This window comes from Urocitellus parryii, chromosome 10 (genome assembly GCF_045843805.1).
Source record: "Urocitellus parryii isolate mUroPar1 chromosome 10, mUroPar1.hap1, whole genome shotgun sequence".
Classification (NCBI taxonomy): Eukaryota; Metazoa; Chordata; class Mammalia; order Rodentia; family Sciuridae; genus Urocitellus; species Urocitellus parryii.
Window position 1 is genome coordinate 76,762,061 of NC_135540.1, and position 20,777 is coordinate 76,782,837.

A 20,777-nucleotide genomic window follows, 5' to 3' on the forward strand; every position below is an offset into this window, starting at 1 on the left:
TTCAATTCTCAGCACTGCATATAAATAAAAAAGAAAGAAAACGCTTTCTAGTTCCTGCGACTGTTGTTTTGAGAACTTGTATTGGATTTATTTGTGGAAGGCTGCTCCGGGCTGTAGAACTGTAGCAGGCTGCCAGGGCTGTTGTTCCTGTCCAGGCTGCTGCTGCTGCATAGGCTGCTGGTTACTGCCACCAGCCTCATGGTATAGGGTACCTCCCTGGTTCACAGTGCCCTTGTGGTTGAGGTAACCCTCTTGAATAACCTCTTCCATGAAGCCTACAGCTCCTTTATGTGGCCGTCTGCAGCAGCTGCTGCTGCTGCTTCTGCTCCTGCCACTTCTGCAGTTGCCACTGGTACACCTTGCTCTGCTTCAGCTGCTATTTCCATATTGTACATCCCCAGACCTTAATAGCTGGGGTCAGGGCTCGTACCAGTGTGCCATGGCTGTGATGCACCAGATGCTGGGTGGCTTCTACATGCATAGTTTGGCTGGAAATAGGAGAGAGTCCTGATTCAGGGTGGAGCTAGTCCTAGAGATTTGTCCAGAGTAATTTATTTTCTAAGTTCCCAAGACTTAAGCAAGATTTTTAGCCATGTCCAATGAATACATTTTTAACTTACTATCTTAGTTGAGTCAAATCTTTGACTTTTTGATTTAGTATTTTGTACTTCCTCAGAAAGGAGCTCACTTAAAAATTTTAGTTTTTATAGAATGGTATATGGCATATATCCTGTGTTTGTGTGTACATGTGTACATGTGAATGTAATACACATGCATATTCATTTAAGCACAGAAAATGTCTGTTTACGTTTAAATACTCTAAACTTAACAGATCATCTTTGACTCACTGAGTTAGGGGAAGAATTGGTATTGTAATAGAGAGTAGCTTTTATTGTTTTACTTGAAAGAATGTGTTTTAAGAGTGCATTTTCATAACTATGAAAAATGCCAGCCTATAGATTTTGCTTCTTAAAGTTAGGAGAAAGAATTTGAGGATAATTAATACTGATAAAGTCTTATATAAACCTGTGTTGTGCTGCCAACAAAAGGATATGTAGTGTACTTTTATTTTTTGTTTAGTGTATATATTTCACTAATGGATGCTTATTGAAAGTCATTGCATGAATTAGTTTTTCCATGTAATTTGATTTTTTTTTTTTTGCTATCAACATGAAGTTTCCATTTAAAACTTGCTCTATAAAAAACAAAAGTTGTAGTATATTCTAATCTTAAATGTCTATAGCTTAGAGGTCAAATGGCAATAAGAAATTGAAGGAGGAAGGCCTTCAACATTGTTATTCTCCCCTGTTAATTTTAGGTTTCACAACTGGTCACCTGATAGGGATACAATACTCTGAGGGGATTGTAACTAGGAATATAAGGACTTATTTTCCAAAATCCAGTTTTAGTAAGTGTGGATCACATTTCATCATCTTCAAGCTGTTTACTGGTAGGTGCTGATTTTATCACTTTCTAAAGAGCAGTCTATTATCTTTTGTTGTTTTTGTTGTTGTACTGGGGAGAAAGTGGCTGCTGCAGTTCTCACACATGCTAAGCAAGCACTTCACTGAGGTACATCCCCAGCCTTGTTATCTTTTTGAAAAATAAATTCATCCACCCATATATATATATTATATATATATTCATCCACCCATATATATTATATATATTATATATAATATATATGCCAAAAAACCCTGACAAATAATAAGCTTGAGTTAAGCTCAATAAATTTTCTCAAGATGAACATTTGCCATTTGAAAAAAATGAAAAAGCTAGCTATTGATTGAAAAAATATTTGCAAAACATATCTGACAAAAGATTTGAACCAAAATGTATAAAGAATTCTCATCATCCAATAATGAGAAAAAGAACTCTGTCAAAAAATGGACAAATGATTTAAATAGACATTTCACCAAAGACATATGAATGACCAATACCTACTACATAGAAAGATACAGTTACATAGAAAGATATTCAGGATCACTATTCATGGGAGAAAAGCAAATTAAAACCATAGGGTTGATACCACAACATATTCCCTAAAACAGCAAAAATGAAATCTAACAATATTAAGTTTGTTAAGAATGTGTAAAACTGAAGTTTCTTCTAATACAGTGCTAGTGGAATGGTAAAGCCTCTTTAGCAAAAAGTGCTACATTGTTTGCAAATTTAAACATTCCTTATGAACTATAAATTCCATCCCTAGGTGTATACCCAAGAGAAGTGAAAGCAGATATCCATGGAAAGACTGACATCTACAGCAGCATTATATAAATGTTTTAGATTTGCTTTTCACAAATAATGAATATTGAGCATCCTTTTATGTGCTTGTTTGCTGTCTGTGTCTTGACATCTTTTTAAATTTAGTTTGCTCATTTTATTGAGTTATGAGAGTTTGTTGTATATTTGAATACCATTCTGGTATGTGTTTTACAAATAATTTGTCCCAGTTTGTGGTTTCTTCTCATTTTTATAACAGTGTCTTTGAAGAGCAGTAATCAATTTTGGTGAAGTCCACTTTGGTAATTTCTTTATGATTTGACCTTTTTAATGTCCTCAGAGACTTCTTTGCCTAACCCAAGATTATAATGACTTTGCTCTAAACTTCTAAAAGTTTTATATATATGATCCTTTTTGAGTTAAATTTTGCATATGTTGTGTCTTTTATGTTCCTTGAATTTATTTTGCATGTGGATATCCAATTGTTCTAGTACTTTTTGGTGAATAGTTTTTCCCTTCCTCATTAAGTTACTTGATCATTATTGTCAAAAATCAATTGACTGTATATATGTTTATTGATTTCTAGAATCTCTGTTCTTTTCCATTGAACTATTCTTATATTAATACCCCACTGTTGTGATTAATTTAGTCTTGAATTAGGTTAATATTGAGTCCTCCAATTTTGGTTTCAAAATTTTCTTGGCTTTTCTAGTTTTCTTGCTTTTCTATGTAAATTGTAGAAGCCTTCTTTCAATTTACAAAAAATAAAAGTCTGCTGTGATTTTAATTAAGTTACATTGAATTTATAGGTAAATATAGTGATAAACAATATATTTATTGTCTATTAATCTATGAACATGGAATATCTCTCCATTACTTAGATCATCTCAATTTCTTTAGTATTTTGTAGTTTGGAGGGTAATCTTTTCCTTTGTTTCTTTTTTTCCTCCCCTTATTTGTTTGTTTCTAGTGCTAGGGATCAAACTCAGGTCCTTGTACATGTTAGACTGACAGGAGTTCTACTACTGAGTTACCTCACTAGCCCTAGTCATTTTCAAAATACAAATCTTGCACATAATTTGTTAGGTTTCTCCCTATGCATTACTTTTTTTTGGGGGTGCTATTAGAAATGGTCAGGCAGTCTATTTACCTATGTACCCTTATTAACTGTAGTAGTTTTTATGGGTTTTGGGAGGATAGAATCCTTGGGATTTTCTATATGGACATTGTTGTCTAGAATAGAGAGAGTATTATTTTTCATTTCTTCCATTCCAGTGTGTGTCTTTTGTTTCTTTTTCTTACCTTATCACACTGGCTAGGGCTTCCTAAGTATAATGTTAAAGACCAAAAACATTCAGTCTTCCTTCATTAAATATGTTAGTAATATCAATTTTAAAGAGTGAGGAAGGAGGGACATACAAATATGAGATGGAAATATAAGTAAAAAATAAGTCCAGTGGGGATGAATTGGAATGGAAAGTATCCATGTGAATTCATTTTTAAAAACAGCATATATATCTATAACATATATACACATTTGTCTTATGTATGTATATATATATATATTTTCTAGCTTTGTCCAATGAAAAGTCTAAGAAGCATGGAGCATGCCTAATTCCTAAGTCTTGATCTCTATTATCATTCCCAACTCAAAGTTGGGACCAGCGTTCTCAGAAATAGCTGATTCCAGGCTAGGGCAGGATATTTATTAGGTGAACCAAAATTATTATTTTTTTAATGCTAGAAAACAAGATGTTTTTTAAATGATGTGAGCATGTCATAAGAAGCTTGTTTATATTTCCACTATTCTAAATAGGAAAATTTGATCATCAAATAAATATAATAATTAACTGTGAGCTATTAAAATAGGAATTAATCCACAATTATAATAAACTGAAAATAAGTAAGTAGAGGAGAATGAAGGGCTCTTGCTTATAAGGAAGTCTAAGTTGTACAGTTGGAAAGTCATCATTTTGTAGCTAGCATAATAAAAACTAGGGAGGACAAGAATTCTGACAATCCATGGGAGACATGGATCAGAAATGTATTTCCACAGTTATAAAGTATCTCCCCACAGATTCTGTATTATTTACAAGGCATAAAATAGTGATTATGCACTAGTGAGATCCGACAATATGGGTAGAGGGTCACAATGTGACTTCTGATATGACACTTTATGAGGACACCTCCTCATCATCTGTGTTGTATTATGGCCAAGACTGCATAATCTAAATCTAGTCAGGAGAAAACATCATACAAATAAAAAATCAGAGTGTTCTACTTTAAAAACAAGGTGCTGGGAAGCCTTTGTTCTTCAAATAAGTTAATGTCATAAAAGATGAAGGCTGTGGAAGTATTCCAAATTAAAGGAGGCTTAGGAAAGAGAACCATAAACTACAATGCCTGACCCTGGACTGGATCTTATATTAAATGGAGGAAAATGTTGTAGAGGATATTATTGGGACAGTTGAGAAATTGGAATGCAGGCCACAGAGTAGAAAAAAATATAACAATGTTAAATTTGCTGAAGTTGATATCTGTGCTTTATTTATATGAGAGTATCTCTTAAGGAAATGCACATAGAAGGAAAGGACTATGATGTATATAGTTTATCTTCAGTTGGTTCAGGGGAAAAAATGTAGGTGTGTATGTGTGTGTGAATGGCAAGACAGTGGAGAGACCCTGTGAACACACATGATAAAGCAAAGGGAATAACTTTAACAACAGGCCAATCTGTGGGTATTTTGTGTTCGTATATAGTATTTGCAACTTTTTTCTAAGGCTTAAATTACTTCCAAGCAAACTATTCAAAACATTTAAAAATATCTGTCCTTTAATTTTAGACTTTCCTTGTTTAAAAAGAGCCTGTTTCTTTGGAACCAGTTTGGAATGAACATTTTTATAATATTTTCCTCTGTGTTGGTGTCATGTCTCTACAAGCCACCCTTTGTTGAATATATCAGCAGTTAGTGGAAAATAAAGAAGTCATTCTGCGAATGGTCAGAATTTAAAACCTCAGGTTTTTGAGAACTGGTTACTTTATTGATTATATTTAGTTTTTGTTAAGTATTATCTGCAATGTCAACTGTAGTCTTTTACCACTTATCTTTTGAAGAAAGTTTAGAATGATTATTTTTACTTCCAAAATCCAATTATTGTCCCCTGATTATTTAGATTGTCTTGTTTTATAAACTCAAGAGATTTCTGGTTTGTTTTTTTCCTCTAAGGAAGTAATTATTCTTTTGTTCATTAAAATTTATTGAATGCCTGTTGTACACTAGACCTTTTTCAAGCATTGAAAATGTAGTACCAAACAAAGCAAAGATCTTCGTCTCATGGATTTTATATTTTCATGGGAGGACAGATAAACAGCAAAAGTAAAATAAATTAATGTCATTTGGTAACATTGGAGAGAAATCACAAGTGGGTTAGGGTACACTGGGGGCAGACTTGTTGCAATTTAAATCAATTTTAAGTAGAGGGGATTGTAAAGACTTTGCCTAGGAGACATTTGAGGAACCATAAGGAAACAACCATATGAAGCAGTATAGTGATGCATGCAGAAGTCATAAATGCATAGACAAACATGTAGGCAGAAAGAATAGAAGTATAAAGACCCTAAGGCAGTGGTGTGCCTGGCCTGTAAAAAGAATAACGAGGTCATTTTGAAATGAGGTCAGAAGCAATGGGGGCCAAATTATGTAGGTTCTTTTATGACCTTAAAAAAAAATGGCTTTTACTCTGATTGAAATGAGAAGGCATTGGGAAATGAGGGGAGCAGATGTTGTATTATATGATTTATGTAAGGATGTCAGGATAACTCTAGCTGCTTTGATGAGAAGGGACTGCAAAAAGGGAAGAGTAGAAGTTGGAAGGTCAGTTACTCCACTATGATCAAAACCGGAGTAAGCGATGATACAGATTATGGCTAGTTCTGTGTAGGTGGTGAGAAGTGGTGCAATTCTGGATATATTTGATAGCTAGTCAATGGTATTAGCTGGTGGGTTAGGGGGAAGGGGTAAGAACTTGTACTTTGGGTGTCAAGGAGAAGAGGAGGAGGAACAAAGAAAGTTGAGAAGGAGTTGCCAGTGATAACTGGATGAAACGAGGAGAACCTGAGAGCCAGGGAAGGAAAAGGTATTGGACATGGTGAATGACATCAATACTGCCCATAGGTCTAGAGAGGTGAGAACTAAGTGGCCTTTGGGTTTAATGATCTGTATGTTGTTGGTCAAGTTTCAGTGGTGCTGTGTGGAGTAAAAGTCTCATTGGAGCATGCTCAGTTTGAATGCAAGTATACTTGAAGGCAGGAAATATGTATTTGTGATGTTTGCCATAAAGGACATGAAAATCATTGACCATCTAGAGGGATGTTTGGGGTTAAAATGTTTTTGTTTGTTGGAGATGTATTTGCCATTGGTTTTGCTTTATCTGAAGGGGGAAGCTGATGCTGTAGGAGGGAAAAGTGGGACTTAACTAGAGCAATGTCCTTGCATAGGAGTAGGGCTATAACATCTATAGCCAAGTGAGAGAGTTAAACTTTGATGTGACCGCTGAAAGGGAAGCAGAGTAGGAGGGTAAAGAGTCACGTAGGTGGGTAGGTATCAGGAGAGATTCTGGAAGTTCTCTTTTGATTACTTACATAGGAATCAAGGTAAGCTTGTAGAATATTCAGGTTTTGACTTTTGATTTCTTCCTGATGCTTTTCATCAGATGATTTGCCAAAAGTCTTGGGAAGCAATAGGAAGGCTATAAAACTATGAATTAAAATTTTCTTTCAGAAAGTTAGCGTTTGGTTATTGTTTAGTTTGTCTACTTTTTTTTTGGTGCTTTTAAAAAAAATTTATTTTTTTATTTGTTTACTTAGTTACACATGACAGTACAATGACCTTGGCATACATTTGTCTACTTTGTATAACTTGGAAAGAGATTAAAAGTCTTTCAAGACTACCTGGAAAATTATTTTTTTTCCTATTTGATCTTCAGACTCAAGAGTATATTCCTTAAAATTTACCCAACACAATTCCCATGTTAAGTATAAAAAAATTAACTCAAGACATAACTGGACCAAAGAGGTATAGTTAAATTTATAGCCAAGTCTAGACTCCAAGTTTCCGTTCTAATTTCTAAAATCTAGTTTTGAAATTCAGTTCTCATACATATTTGCATACATAGCTAAACTCACCCTTTTGACAGTGTAACTGACTTATTCAAAAAAAGTATGATGTAAAATGCCAGGGTCAAAATGGGAGCACTCTGTCTAAATTATGACCTTTGTAAAATTTGTTTGAAATTATATGGCATACTGCAATTAGAATGCACTGAAGTAGTTTCATAGCCTTTGCTTTTGTCTGAATCTATATTAAAATGAAAGATTATAAAGCTGGATTGATTATATAATATTTTATATTTCTGGTACCTTAAGATAGCTGTAGATTGCATTATATTAAAAAAATGTGTTGAGAAAAACATGGCTACTCTAACTTGCTATTTCTAATTGTTTGGCTTTTCACATTTCTGTTTCTGCTTCTTTATCTCAACATTTTTCTGTACCAAATAATTCAAAACGGGTAAAATCAGATAATCAATATCTAAAATACTTATAAAATTTCTATGAAACAATAAGCAAAGGGCAAGCAACTCAAGAGGAAAATGAGCAAAAGATATGAATAGGTGTTTCATCGGAGAAGCATGATTTAGACAATAAATATGAAGAAATGCTCATAATTAATAGGAAAGTACAAATTAAGGCCATAATTATATATCATTTTATATCTTAAAATTAAGAAATTCACATTAATATTGGAAAGAATGTGGATGAACATCAGCTACTTGTTGCTGGTGGGATTATAAATTGCTAAACATTTTGAGGGAAATAAAAATCAGTATCATTCTGAAAAATTGAACATACATGAAATCCTTAACTCCTACTTAAGAGAAATTTTGGACATGTGGAACAGGAGACAAGTATCTGAACTTTGGTAACAAAAATGTCTAAAACAGAAAACAAAACAAAAGCAAGCTCTTGACAAGAGAATGAATAATTAAAATGTGGCACATTAATGATATTGTATTACTTTGAAGTGACAGTAAACTACATGTAACAACATGCGTGAATCTTGGGAACATCATTGAATGGAAATGTCAAATCCTAGAAGACAGGAGCTTTTTTATATCATTTTTACAGAATTGCAAATAAGCAAAATAGTTATTGGGATATATAAATATGTGTTACACTTTTTAAAAAATAATGATACACACTAAATATAGGGTAGACATTTCAGAGGGTAGGGGAGATGAGAGTGATGGGCATGGAATCAAGAAGGAACCAATCAGTAGAACAAAGCCAGTAATTCACATTCAGTTCTTGAGTTGGGTAACAGGCACCTAGATTTTCATTTTATATGTTTCTTTGAATTTTATTGTGCTGCAAATAATTATTGTATGGAGCAATCAGTATGTTTAAGAATGAACAAAGCCATACTCAGAAGTCAAAATTTTGGAGATATTTTACGACTTCGTGTTCTTCCACTGCTGCTTGAATTTCTAACAGCATTCTGTATTTTACTGAAGGTATCTTGTTTTAAAGCCGTTCTTCTCTGTGTCTGCCATTTGATAAGTCACACGAGAAAAACTTGTTAGATGTGTAATCTAAACAGTGTTTTGGGGAAAATAATTTGGGATTTTTCTTAGAATCTATTCAAGAGGTAGACTTTTAAAGAATACCACCCCCACCTCTAGCTAGATTCCTATAAAATGAAAAACACCCAAAAAGTGAGACAGACATCAAAACTAGATTATCTTTGGATAGGTATTTGAATGATAATTAGCTAATTTTGCCTGAACTATTATAATATGATTAAAGAGATGAAAATGTAGAGCTACATGACAAAAAAACCCAAATATTTGATTAGAAACGTAGAATATTATTAAAAATAAACATTTTAGAGTTAGAAGGACCCTGAGAATTAGTTCAGGCTCCTCATTTTTGAATAAAGGAGCATTGAGACCAAAGAAATAATTGACTAAGACCATGAAACTTGTTGAGATCAAAGTTAAGAAAGACTAGAACCTAGATTTGATGATGTATGTGTTAGTGTTTTCATGTTGGAAGGTTAAATCATAAATAAAAGAAACATTTAGATGTATTTTATTAGGCAAGGTAAATAACTTAAGGCTGGAATGTGACCTTTGAGGAGATGATTTTTCTGATTTTAATTTAGAACCAATCAGGTTAACTCTATATTTCATTTATTTGCAGATGCTTGATAAATGCACTTAGACAAATAACATGATTTTTTTTTCTCTTTCTAAAAAGGAGTCAATATGATCTATCATGTACAAATGAGTTCTGGATTGGAAGTGGTAGAATTGGATTCAGAATCAAGTTCTGTCAATGAGTGTCCATGTTGTCATTAATTCTTTGCACAACTTCTCAAGATCTCGCTTTCCCCACAAGTAAAAGGAAGAAGTTGAATCAGATGGTCTGTAGAGACCAACTTCAAATCACTTTATAATTTTCATGGATTTTTAAGAGCAGATTTTACTTATTTTAAAGTGTTCTTATGGGTTCCATCATTAAAGTAAGGCAAGGAAAGGAGATAGAATCATTTAAAAGTGAATGACACATGGTACTGAGTCAGTTTATATTCTAAGTGTAAACTGAGTTTTCTTTATCTTTCCTTTATTACAGGTATAGTTGTTCTCCACATCTGCTTCAGGAAGAAAGTGCCTGTCATTCTTATTTCTCCGTGGGTTCATGCCAGCCCAGAACAGAGAATCAGGTGAGATTTAGGATTTTTTTTTTTTTTTTAAGTCTGTTGAAAAGGGAGCCAGGGACAGTATCAGGATTGTCTTTACTGAATTGTTGAGTGGTACCAAGTTGACTGAACCATGATTCAAAAGACCTGGCTTTCAATCATTCTTTAGCACTAATGGGTAGGTAAACTAGGGAAAGCCACTTTTCCTTTGATGGCTTTTAATTTTCTGCACAAAAAGGGTATGTTAGAATATATTATCATCAGTTTCAATTCTGATTTGAAATCATTATCACTTTTGTTGTAGATACCTGAAGGACAAAATCGTGATTTTAAAGCATCATTTCCTATATCTTTTTCCTGGAAAAATCTAGAGGTACTTCTCAAGTTATGATAGATTAACCCATTGTAATTTGAAAATGTCCTAAGTTGCAACTGTCTTGAAAACACCTGACCTACTGAATTTCATAGCTTGGCACAGTACAGTGTAGAATATCAGTTGTTTACTCTTGTAATGGTGGCTAACTGGGAGCTGTGGCATCAAGAGAGAGTAGCATATTGCATATCAACAATTGTGGAAAGGGTCAAAGTTCAAAATTTGAAGTAAGGTTTCAGTGAATGTGTATTGCTAAAGTCAAAAAATCATAAGTCAAACTATCCTAAGTCAGGGACCACCTGTAATTGATTTTGAAGCGCAGGCTTTGAACATCAATCTGTTGTACTGTAATTGAGTGACTAGTTTAAGAGATAAATGACATTGTAAGGCACTTCAGAGTGAAACCAGAGTTTCTCCACTCCTGCTGGCAGTTGAGGTCTGTGTAAGCTGCATGCCTCTGCAGCTGAGAAATGTGTTGTAGCTCCTAATGGTGGATTGCGCCCTCCACTATTACAGAAGACTCCAGCAACTCACTGCCAGTTTCTTCTTTCTGGGTTCTTGACTTGTGAATTCAATTCACATGAGGAGAATGAGTGAGTTTAAGATTAGAATTTATTCAAGTGTAATTAGAAACAGAACTTCCACAGGGTGAGAGGACACCCAACAGGGGACTGAACAGTGATTGCCATTTGGGTGCGCTAGTGTAGGGTCAATGCTATTGGTCCAAAGTTATGCTAGTCAGAGTTTGGAAAAGTACCAACACTATTGGTTAGCACTGTAGTCCCATTCAGGTCTTCCCCGCTTTTGTATGCCAAAGTGAGCCTGATGGGCTCGGTCACCATGCCCATGCTTGCTGCTCAAGTTCCAGTCTACCTGGGTCACTGCTCCACAGCTCCACACTGCTTCCCTGTGCCTCTTGGCAGTGATTAATGGACTGGCTGCATGGCTCAGTGGCCAGGTAGTTATGTCAAGAATACTGCAGCAAAACAATTGTCTTAATTTTCGTATTTAACTTTACATTGTTAATAAAAATAAACTTGAAAAGTTTATTTTTTATGTGAAGTTATTTATCCTTCCATAATGTTATTTAGCTTTAGAGAGGGCACCTTTTTGACCATGTTAGTTTTGTTGTGATTGCAAATGATCCAGTGAAAATTAGCTTAATCAAAAAGGGGAAGTTATCAGGCTTTTGGGAGTGTTCCAGGAGACACTGAGATCCAAAGACAGAAGTGCACGGGAGCTCTGCCAAATTCATTCTATGAGGCCAACATCACCCTGATTCCGAAACCAGACAAAGACACCTCAAAGAAAGAAAACTACAGACCAATATCTCTGATGAACCTAGATGCAAAAATCCTCAATAAAATTCTGGCGAATCGGATACAAAGGCACATCAAAAAAATTGTGCACCATGATCAAGTAGGATTCATCCCTGGGATACAAGGATGGTTCAATATACGGAAATCAATAAATGTTATTCACCACATCAATAGACTTAAAGATAAGAACCATATGATCATCTCGATAGACGCACAAAAAGCATTCGACAAAGTACAGCATCCCTTTGTGTTCAAAACATTAGAAAAACTAGGGATAACAGGAACTTTCCTCGACATTGTAAAAGCTATCTATGCTAAGCCTCAGGCTAGCATCATTCTGAATGGAGAAAAATTGAAGGCATTCCCTCTAAAATCTGGAACAAGACAGGGATGCCCTCTATCACCACTTCTATTCAATATAGTTCTCGAAACACTGGCCAGAGCAATTAGACGGAAGAAATTAAAGGCATAAAAATAGGAAAAGAAGAATTTAAATTATCACTATTTGCGGATGACATGATTCTATACCTAGAAGACGCAAAAGGGTCTACAAAAAAACTACTAGAACTAATAAATGAATTCAGCAAAGTGGCAGGATATAAAATCAACACACATAAATCAAAGGCATTTCTGTATATCAGTGACAAAACTTCTGAAATGGAAATGAGGAAAAACACTCCATTCACAATATCCTCAAAGAAAATAAGATACTTGGGAATCAACCTAACAAAAGTGGTGAAAGATTTATACAATGAAAACTACAGAACCCTAAAGAGAGAGATAGAAGAAGATCTTAGAAGATGGAAAAATGTACCCTGTTCATGGATAGGCAGAACTAACATCATCAAAATGGCGATATTACCCAAAGTTCTCTACAGGTTTAATGCGATGCCAATCAAAATCCCAAAGGCATTTCTTGTAGAAATAGATAAAGCAATCATGAAATTAATATGGAAAAATAAAAGACCCAGAATAGCAAAAGCAATTCTAAGCAGGAAGTGTGAATCAGGCGGTATAGCGATACCAGACTTCAAACTATACTACAGAGCAATAGTTACAAAAACAGCATGGTACTGGTACCAAAACAGGTGGGTGGACCAATGGTACAGAATAGAGGACACAGAGACTAATCCACAAAGCTACAACTATCTTATATTTGATAAAGGAGCTAAAAGCATGCAATGGAGGAAGGATAGCATCTTCAACAAATGGTGTTGGGAAAACTGGAAATCCATATGCAACAAAATGAAACTGAATCCCCTCCTCTTGCCATGCACAAAAGTTAACTCAAAGTGGATCAAGGAACTAGATATCAAATCAGAGACTCTGTGTCTGATAGAAGAAAAAGTTGGCTCCGATCTACATACTGTGGGCTCGGGCTCCAAATTCCTTAATAAGACACCCATAGCACAAGAGTTAATAACAAGAATAAACAAATGGGACTTACTTAAACTGAAAAGTCTTTTCTCAGCAAGAGAAACAATAAGAGAGGTAAATAGGGAGCCTACATCATGGCAACAAATTTTTACTCCTCACACTTCAGATAGAGCCCTAATACCCAGAATATACAAAGAACTCAAAAAATTAGACAATAAGATAACAAATAACCCAATCAACAAATGGGCCAAGGACCTGAACAGACACTTCTCAGAGAAGGACATACAATCAATCAACAAGTACATGAAAAAATGCTCACCATCTCTAGCAGTCAGAGAAATGCAAATCAAAACCACCCTAAGATACCATCTCACTCCAGTAAGATTGGCAGCCATTATAAAGTCAAACAACAACAAGTGCTGGCGAGGATGTGGGGAAAAGGGTACTCTTGTACATTGCTGGTGGGACTGCAAACTGGTGCGGCCAATTTGGAAAGCAGTATGGAGATTTCTGGGAAAGTTGGGAATGGAACCACCATTTGAGCCAGCTATTGCCCTTCTCGGACTATTCCCTGAAGACCTTAAAAGAGCGTACTACAGGGATACTGCCACATCGATGCTCATAGCAGCACAATTCACAATTGCTAGACTGTGGAACCAACCCAGATGCCCTTCAATAGATGAATGGATAAAAAAAATGTGGCATTTATACACCATGGAGTATTATGCAGCACTAAAAAATGACAAAATCATGGAATTCGCAGGGAAATGGATGGCACTAGAGCAGATTATGCTTAGTGAAGCTAGCCAATCCTAAAAAACAAATACCTAATGTCTTCTTTGATATAATGAGAGCAACTAAGAACAGAGCAGGGAGGAAGAGCAGGAAGTAAAGATTAACATTAAACAGAGACATGAGGTGGGAGGGAAAGGGAGAGAAAAGGGAAATTGCATGGAATGGAGGGAGACCCTCGTTGTTATTCAAAATTACATATAAGAGGTTGTGAGGGGAATGGGAAAATAAACAAGGAGAGAAATGAATTATAGTAGATGGGGTAGAGAGAGAAGATGGGAGGGGAGGGAGGATAGTAGAGGATAGGAAAGGTAGCAGAATACAACAGTTACTAATAGGGCATTATGTAAAAATGTGGATGTGTAACCCATGTGATTCTGCAATCTGTATTTGGGGTAAAAATGGGAGTTCATAACCCACTTCAATCTAATGTATGAAATATGATATGTCAAGAGCTTTGTAATGTTTTGAACAACCAATAAAAAAAAAGAAACAAACAAACAAAAAAACTAACCAAAGACAGAAGTGCAGTGAGGCTGCACAATGGGAACCTGTGACCTAAGCCTAGTTAGGTTTCCTGTCAGCTCTGAGCAGGGTGCCTCTTCCGGGCAGGTCCTTATCTTCTTTACCATTTCTTTGGAAACTGGCTATCTTCATGTTTCCAATCTTTATGATGGGAAGAGTAGTAGCCACTACCTTCCAAGCTTTGGGTCTTGCATTCCGGACTTCCAAAGATAGGTCTCTTCTTATATACCCCATCCCAGATTCCCCTGAACAGAGTGACTCCTCAATGAGATGCCCCCAAACAAATCATGGGTCAGAGCAAGATCATTTTAAAATTTTGCATTGGCTCTTTGTTTCAAAATGTGTTCTCTGATAATGATCCGACTTATTCCTACTAAAATGCAGATACCTAATAATAAACTATAGGAGTACTCCTTTTAGATGTATTTGCATTTAAGTTGGGATCAAAACATGAGCCAAAGCTGTATTTCTCAAACTGAATTCATATTTCTCAAACTGAATGCAAGAAAAGTATTAGAAATTAAAGGGCAGGTTCTTGGGTTTCAGGGAGTGGAGGAAAATAAGAAACCACGTTGGTGTGGTTAGAGGTGGGAAACCAATAAAGCTCATAAGGGTTTTGCACTGTCCCTGGCACATAGTAAGAGCAAGGCTTTGTGTTAGCTGCCATTTGTTCCTACAAACATTAACCTTAACCATTTTTACTTCTGAATATTTGAAGGTTGTAACGATGTGTATCTGGTATCTGTTTAATATAAGGATGTGTATTTAATACAAGGATGTATGTCTGTTACCATTTAGTTATTTGACAACACATTTTATTAATACAGTTTGTTTTTGAAAAATAGAATCAACTGCATAAAAGGATAGGAGTTTTGAAGCATTGTTTAAATTATTGACTTACCAAGAAAGGGAAAGAAAATAGAAATGGAGGACATAAGTGTTATTTTTGCTATAGATCTTTGGAGACTTGTGCAGTTAAATACACTTTTAAAAATTGGGAACAATGCTGGGTGCATTGGTGCCTGCCTGTAATCCCAGTGGCTTGGGAGGTTGAAACAGGAGGATCGAGAGTTCAAAGCCAGCTTCAGCAATGGCAAGGCACTAAGCAACTCAGTGAGACCCTATCTCTAAATAAAATAGAAAATAGGGCTGGGGATGGGGCTCAATGGCTGAGTGCCCCTGAGTTCAATCCCTGCTACTGCCCTGCGCTCCTCCCCTCAAAAAAGTTGGGAATATTAGCATATCAAGTTGTCATTCTTTTTTTTTTTAAGTAATTTTTTAGTTGTCAATGGACCTTTATTTTATTTATTTATATGTGGTGCTGAGGATGGAACCCAGGGCCTCACGCATGCCAGGCAAGTGCTGTACCACTGAGCCACAAACCCAGCCCCAAGTTATCATTTTCTTTTTAAATTAACTACTAGCCACTCTGTTTTGTTGTATGTTTTATTTTGTGTTGACATGGGTGAAAGCAGTAGGAGAAGGAATGCTCTTTCTCTTCACAGTCTTGTAAAGGGTGTATCATTTTGGCACTTGTTGTCTATGGTCATGTGAGCATTCTTTGTGTGGCCCTCCATTTTATGAAGATTTCTACTTAAAGGCATCTTTATTTGTATCAATATATTTGTAAGATGACTGTGGCTGCTTAGTAGCACCCTAAGACATTTAATATTCTTTTAGAAAAATATCTATGACTAATTAAGAGAAATGTGGAGCTTAGGAGGAAGTCCTACTCATGAACATTTTATCCCAGTTTGGTCAAACAGCAACAATCGCCTGAACATTCTGTGTGTGTGTGTGTGTGTGTGTGTGTGTACACACATGTGGGTGTATGCTTTATGTGAATGAAAAAGAAGGCCACTGCCCTCCTTAAGTGTTTGTAATTAGAAAGTGTTAGACAGTATAAATGATATAGAAGGAAGGTAGGAAATGGGGGAAAAAATCTAAAACATAAGTTCTCAAGCTATTCAGTTAATTCTTTGTATGTATTGAGAAGGACCTCAAAAAGCCTATCCTAAAATCATACTTTAAAAGTACAGATTCAATATTTTTTGACTGAATGAATAATTTTTGTGGATGTCTGTATGTTTAATTAAAGTGTAAGTTAATGAATTATTTGATTTTGAAACATATAGGGAAAGAAGTACAGATTTCAAATTTTTTCTTTGCTCTTTTTTAACATAATCATTTTTGAGTTTTCTTATAAAAATTGGGATATTTTGATGCTTCCCCCTCTAAATAGCAGAAATAATTTATGGTCTTTCTCCCTTCTATACAACTTTATTCCCTTTCTTTTTTCCTATCACATAATTTTTGACCTTTCAAATTGGTTATATTTAGTCTTATTGCATGTTTTGTAGGAAATAAATCATGTATCATGTTTGTTTTTCTCCCTGAATATCTTTAGCTGTTTCTTAATTATTTATAACGGGCCCATGAAATGTTTCAGAGTCCCATAGGAATGAATTCTTTGTACTCAATTCTCAATCAGTTGTGTTTCAAAATTCAAACCTTTTAAAAAAATTTTTTTTTCAGTTGTTGATGGACCTTTGTTTGTTTGTTTGTTTATATGGGGTGCCAAGGATTGAACCCAGTGCCTCACACAGGCCAGGCAAGCTATCTACCCTGAGCCACAATCACAGCCCTCAAAATTAAAACTTTTTGAGATCAGAATTAAGATTTGATTTATGTTAAAAATCTTTACCTTCTTCCAGCTTCAGTAGATAATCCTGAGGTTTTGCTGTGTCTGGGGATTGGGCTTTCAAAAATAGGGTTTTTGTTTTTTAATGTGGTTAGAGATCATATGAGGAAAGCTTTTACAAAATTTTATCAGAAAGCAAGCTGGCTTCGCATGAAAGAATTCCTTGGCCCTATTGTTATGGAGGTCTGCTGTGGACTTAGACTGTCTAGGAGATTAGGTTCTTTCATATGGGCTTGTCTTTATCTCCTGTTTCTTGCATTTTTTTTAAATGGTTTTCATTTCCTACACCTGTTTAAAAATGATCCTGTTCAGGGACTTTCCTTTTATAATATTATGGATGTATTTGAAATCCACCTACTTATTATGAATAATAGCTAAATGATAATAAAAATAATATTAATAGCAGTTAGTATTTACTATTCCTAGGGTTTTATTTAAGCATGTGTTCCATCATCTATTCTTCCTAACAACCCTATGAGATAGATTCTATTATTATTCTAATTTTATATTGTTAGAAACAGTTGGAGAAGAAACTTGCCCAAGGTCACAAGATTAGGAAATAGCAGGGCCAGATTAAAATGTAGGTGTCTAGCTTATGAATTTGACTGTATTGCTATTCTGCTTCTGGTGCATTGCTTCTTTTTTAATATATTTTTGATTATATTAAACATAGATTTTATTCTGTTGCTGAAAAAAGTAAGAAAACGCTTAGTAATAAAAAAGTGTTTGGAACAGAATGATTTGTCCTGTCTTCTCTGACTGTATATTAGGTTAACATTCTATTTTGGGGAAGAATCTATTGATTTGTAATTAAACCCCGGACTTTGCTATGTTCTAATAATATTTTTGGTATTTGGTATGTTTCTTTTGGAAGTACTGTATCTACATAGATACATGGATGTCCGTATCCACCTTTTTTGAAAAGTTATTTTGAAAACAATTTTCCTGGTGCCAAATATTGTAGAATTCAAGTACAAAAAGTACAGCCAAGCTTCTGGAGAATTGAATATTTTTAGGTGCCTGTTCTTTGTTTCTTTTTCTGGAGTTGCTTGTACTCCTGGTTTTGTTTCTTCCTGATAAATAATTTTCTCAGCTTTATTATTAGTGTTCAGTGGTCAGTCATGGGTATTAAGGTCACTAGCCTTCAGCTCCATAGATAATTATCTTGGTTGTATTCTTATTTGCTGAGAAAGGAACCACAAATCTCACATTTTTAAGGATGTCTAGTACTTTCCAGTGAGCTGTTCTTAGAAGAGCCCCATTATGTGTTCAAGTTAGTTTCCTTTTCAATAAGGGGAAAGAGCCAGTGCTCTAAGAAGGGACTATTGCGAGAAGAAAATGAACATCATTTGTCTAGTAAATGAAGAAAATCATTGTCCAGCTAGGTGCATTGGCACATGCCTGTCACCTAGCTATTTGGGTGTTGAAGCAGGAGGATCACAGTTTCAAGGTCAGCCTGGGCAACATAGTGAGCAAGACCCTCTCTCAAAATAAAACAAAGGTCTGGGCATGTAATTCAGTGATTAGTATCCCTGGGTTAATTCCCCAGTACTGCCAAAACAAAACAAAACAACATTGTCCAGGAAAAACTTTTGGGGTTTTAAGTTCTGATGTATTTTGAGATTATTAACTTGAAAACTTGAATTAGCCCTTAGCTTTTTCTTGGATTTGTGTTGTTATGTAGCAAACTTTCTTTCTGTAGCTCTTAATTTGGAGTTTGGAATGCTGATATATTTTAAGTCTGATTTATAAAAATGGTGTGTAAATCTAAATTAATGAGCTTTTCAATTATATAACTATTTTAAAGAAGCAATGGGCCTTAAAAAATTTAAATTCTTTTCTCTGACATTTATTCCAGCAAATAATCTGTGGTGACCTGAGCCATCTTCTTTACCTTTTCTCTAGGTTCTTGTATTCCTTCTTTTTGCATACTTTACATACAGAGTGAGTCTCAGAATGGTAAGGCCTTAAGAATTAAAAAAAAATGCTACTACAATAATAACATTGATAAGAATATATGAAGTACATGCAAATAATTCACAATTCTGTAAAAATAAACTTTATTTCTTTATTTTCTCTACCTTGATAAGACATAATAATGAATACTATGTTTAAAAAAAGACATGTGTAATAACATCCACAAACTTTCATGTTAAGCAGGATGGGAAAATTATATGGTTGTATATGTGATGCAATACATATTTGTTTTTGAAAAAAAGAGTAGTCATAAATTGTGTATCCTTCTTACTTATAACCTGACTAGAGTGGTAACTATTTATTCTAAGATTTAGCAGTTAGTACTTTGTAGACCCATGGAAAGTGTCTTATTTCTGCTTGATGAAGAATACTAGAGATAGCAGCTCTAAACTTGCCTAGGAGACAACAGGAGTAAATCTCCATGCTCCCAAGCTGAAAAAAAATGTATGGAAAAGAAGTTATCATTGAAATTAAGTGGTGGCTGATATATCCAAGGAATATTGTGGGGATTTGATTCATTTATTAATCTTGTGATAGATGAATATGTCAAGATGGCAACTAGTGAGTAACAGAACAATGTGGTGGTAATATTAAGAAAAAATATCACCTTATAAGTCTTGGAATGAGAATACATAATGATTGTTCAGCAGAGGAATCCATGTCCCTCTCTAAAGAGTCTGTTTTACTAAGATGTAAAAGTTGGGTCATGTACCTTTTCCTATCAAACTTTTTGTTAAATAAACTGTTGTAATGGTAAAAAAGAAAGGAAAAAAAGAAAAAAAATACTAAAAATCTAAAAACAAGCAGAGACTGCTAGTGATATAATTCACATAAAACAACTTTATATTTTGAAATTTCAAGCATACAGAAAAGTTTAACCAGCAATACATTGGACATCCAAATACCTTCAACTTTGTTTTAACAGTTATCAGAATCTTGCCCTATACATTTTCCCGTGGATATGTACATTTCAGGGAAGGGTGTGGTGTTACTGAACCATTTGAAAGTAATTTTGACATTATGACATCTTTCTTGTAAATACTTTGTCTCCTGGAAATAAGGGCATTCTTCTGTAAGACCACTACATTATTTTGTCATATGTGAAAATAACAGTGTGATAATTACATTCTGTTAAATCCAGTTCTTATTTGAATTTCACATTTGTCCCCAAAATTTCATTTTCTAGCTTTTTTCACACAACAATCTAGTTAAGGCCCACATGTTGTATTTGCTTTTTTCCTTATTCTTTTAAAATCTACACAAGTTTTCCCTTTTTTCTCTCTTTCTTCCTTTCTTTCTTTTTCTTTTTAGTACCAGGATTGAACCTAGAGGAGCTTTGCCACTGAGCCACATCCCTGGCCCTTAAATATATATATATATATATATATATATATATATATATATTTACTTTTAATTATATATTATATATTTTATTATATATTATATAATATATAATTATATATTATATATTTTATTATATATTATATAATATATAATTATATATTATATATTTTTATTATATATTATATATTTTACTTTTTAATTTTGAGACAGGGTCTTTCTCTTTCTTTTAAAAAGATAATTATTTATTTATATATTTATTTATTTATTTTGAAGAAAGTACGACCAATTCCCTTGTGGAAATCCACATTCTCTGTTTGTTTCTTCCTGAGTCTGCCCAGTGAGGTTGGAAAATACTCTTCTCACAGGAGCAGGAAACCACAAGAGAT

General features: G+C 34.5%; 1 protein-coding gene across 1 annotated transcript in view; it reads left to right on the top strand.

The window, feature by feature from the left end:
- The window catches only part of LOC113177471 (WD repeat and FYVE domain-containing protein 3), a 238,746-nt gene that overhangs the window by 19,124 nt on the left and 198,845 nt on the right, over window positions 1-20,777 (top strand). Inside the window, exon 2 of the mRNA XM_077803562.1 lies at window positions 9,917-10,007. The gene's annotated coding sequence lies outside the window, so the exon portion shown is untranslated. The remainder of the gene's footprint in view (window positions 1-9,916; window positions 10,008-20,777) is intronic.